Consider the following 3,464-nt stretch of genomic DNA (forward strand, 5'->3'; position numbering starts at 1 on the left):
GACTGGACTTAGATGGTAAACCAGATATCCTGAGATGTTAATATTTCTTAAATGTAATAAATATAATTAAGCATAGATTTGAGTGTAAGTCTCTTCCTTTCAAAACTGGGTTCGTGTGGGAGTGGAAATAATCATACAGCTGTGTGCATTTAGTGTTGTATTCCCTCTACCACGTGTGTATTTGTGGAGTGCTGGGAGCAAGACACAAGCAGTAAGTCACAGCAGTACCACAGTTTGAGGGTATTACTCTTGCAAGCGAGGGTGTTTGGGAGATCAGAACTCGCTCGTGGTTCTTGGCTGCGAAGGTGGGTTTGCTGTTGGCTGCGACTTCTTCCCATCTTCACAACTTCTTCCCATCTTCGAGCACTTTAAGATGTGAGTAATTCCTTGACTCATATTAAGGCTGTAGCTGTATTTGTGAGTGCCCTGTTAGATGCCAACCTTAAAATAGCTTTGGAGAAAAGCTAGAGGAGCAAGAATACTTCCATGAGATGGATCAGGTAAGTCAGTCCTGGTGGGCTGTGGGCTGTGCTATGGTGAGTTACTCCTCTTGTTACTTGCTCCAACACTTCATGTCCTGGAAGACTGAACTTGTAAGTCCCCCAGACTCAGAAGAGACTGAGCAGAGATGTGATGTCTTCCAATGTTTGAAGGCTGTTAGAAAAAGGGAACAAATTACTCGGTCTGCTAGGGATAGAAGAGGGACATCTAAGTTGGAGCAAGAGGATTTATGGCAACTTCACAATAAGGGTAATTAAGCTCTAAATGGATTTTACTTGGTCCATGTAATTAACACCGTGTACTGTAAATCCGATTGGGAAGGGTTCATCCTGCCTGGAAGCAGGCCTCTGGAAACACAGGGAAAAAAACCATCCCCTTGTACCCTGTTAATGTGTCAGTGCAGAGAGAGAAGGTTAAACACGTACAGGTCGTGACAGAGCATGATTATCCTGCATGGAGAGGTTAAATACCTCTCGGTGGTTCGGAGGTAAGAACAGATCCGTACCTTGCACTTCTCCCTGGGGAGTGCCATGACAACACTGGGGCTGCCAAAAAGATGTCGGCACCACCCGGCAGTGCAAGTCCTTCCCCTCATGCGCTGCCGCCGCCCGCACAGACGGACCCCCGCTGCCTCCCTCCCTCCCTGAATACGAGCGGGCTCTCGTCTCCCCTCAGGCACCATGGCCGCGCCGCCCGCCATTTTCCTCCCGCGGGGAGCGCCCCCTGTGCCCATAGTCGTGCCCATAGCAACCCCTCAGCGGCGTCGGGAGCTGCGAGGAGGAGGGTACGGAGAGTGCGGCCGCTTCTGCTGTGAGGGGCAGCCATGTCCCGCGCCCGGTGAGACTCTTCCCCGCTTCCCTTCCATGAGGGCTGCGGGCAGCCATGAGGGGACCGCCTGCCCTGCTCTCCCTCGGCCGAAACCCACCCCATTGACCCGGGGCTCCGCCGGGCCCCCCCCAGAACACCGGGATTGCTCCATATTCGCCGGGCAGCCGAGGAAGGGCAGCGTAACGGCGGTGTGGCGGCAGCGTGGCAGCGGTCTTTGCCTGCAGCCAGCCCGCCTTGTCCCCTGGGGCTGCACAGGGTGGGTTTGTGTGCTCAGAAACACTGGAAAACATGAAGTTGCCTCCTTCCCCTGTTCTGCGCCATATTCTCCTTCACTTAATTTCTTTCGTTGAGTTTTGGGTAGCTGGGCATCTCAGAATGCTTCCTTAATTCTACAGAGTTTTCTCCTTTGAGTATCTGGTAACAGTTTTGACGGGAAGTTGCACTAAAATTACGGAACCGGTAATTTCGCTTTCAAAATGACCATGTTTCTCACAGAATTAATGTTAGCAGCTGTTTGCTGAACCTCAGTCCCAGGGGAGCTCCCCTTGGGCTGTGCCAAGAGCCACGCAGCAGCGCTTGGCATCCATCTCCACACGCTGTAGGTCTCCAGAGGGAGAAGGGAGACAAGCTTCACTCTGCTGGCAGGGCTCCTCCTTGGCTTTTGTTGTGGGTTTGGAAACACAGAGGATAACCTTGAACTTGTGCTGGAACATTGTGTTAAACATCAGGACTTTGGCAAGCGGTGGAACTGGCCATATCCTCCCCTGATGTGAGTCTGTGTCTGCACTGAAGCCTGTAGCCCTCCCTTGACATGAAGAGAAATTGCTCCCTTGTGGGGAACCTATGGTGGCGTTGCCTCTTTTAAAAACAACTCAAACCACAAAATATACTTTCATGTTATTCATAAACGTGAACTAGGTGACCTCCCGAGGTCGCTTCCAACCTGAATTATCCGGTGTTTCTATGCTGGTGCTGTTTGTCCAGACAGTGTTTTGCACGATGGAGTCCTGGCTCCTAACGGAAGCAGAGCCTGCCGAGCAGGCGGAGGTGGAAGTGCAGCGATACCCAGCCACCAGGTCGAGCAATGTGTTACTGTCAGCCTGGGGTGATGAAACAGGTTCAGCCGCCGCTTTCTCTCTGTGGCAACCCCAAATCTGCCTGAGCACTGCTGTCACTGAGCACTGCTGTCACTGAGCACTGCTGTCACACTACTGATTAAATGAAAATAGGCACTGGTAAATGGCAAATGCTGGGTTTAATTGTATTCTGTTCTACATATATCACGAACAGGCCAGGTTGGATGTGGCTTGGAGCAGCCTGCTCTAGTGGAAGGTGTCCCTGCCGGTGGCAGGGGACTGGAACTGGATGAGCTTTAAGGTCTCTTCCAACCCACACCATTCTATGACTCCATGTCCATGCAGTATCTCATTTATATTCTTTAATATTTTTATGTCAAATTGCATAAAAATTTTTACTGCCACCACTTCTTCTCCACAGGCAGAGAAACTGAAGCACAGATACTTCTTAAGACATACATTTTCATGCTTGCTTGAGAACAGCAGCCCACCTCTTCAAGACTTCTTCTAACAGCGAGAAATCCAATCAGTGCATTTTCATCCTGTAACGATGGCTACTGTAGAAGGTGAACACTAACTTTTAGGTTCTTCTCTCTCATGCTTGGCTATCTGAAGTTAGCCTCCTCAGCCGTCAGATCTACTTACATCCCATATTCCTCTTTACAAGTTTTGGCAAGATATCAAGTTATTGCAAGGGGTCTTGGATATGTAACTCCCATTGTTTCCAGTCACATAGTTAATTAGTGGAAAAGCCTGAAGGAGAGCACAGGTTGTTTAATCTCATGGCTTGGTGATGGATTGTTTGGAGTTCCTTTGACCCTGTTGCTTCTACATTTAGAATTTGAATCTGTGCCACTGAGGTCAGTGAAAATGTTACTGACTTTGGTAGGAGCTGCTGACAAGCAGTGATAGAGCAGTGCTGTAGTTTAGCAAGGGAGCAGCACAGGGTGACTAACACATTGTATAAAAGAGCTGCTTTTATACAGCAGCTTCAGTTTTGACCTCAGATTGTCCTGAACCTGACCCATGTAGCAGTTATGTGGTCTGAAGCCTCCCTTG

The sequence above is a fragment of the Pezoporus wallicus genome, unplaced genomic scaffold (genome assembly GCF_028554395.1).
Source record: "Pezoporus wallicus isolate ANWC-B61680 ecotype Strahan unplaced genomic scaffold, APGP_CSIRO_Pwel_v1 contig_13458, whole genome shotgun sequence".
Lineage (NCBI taxonomy): Eukaryota > Metazoa > Chordata > Aves > Psittaciformes > Psittacidae > Pezoporus > Pezoporus wallicus.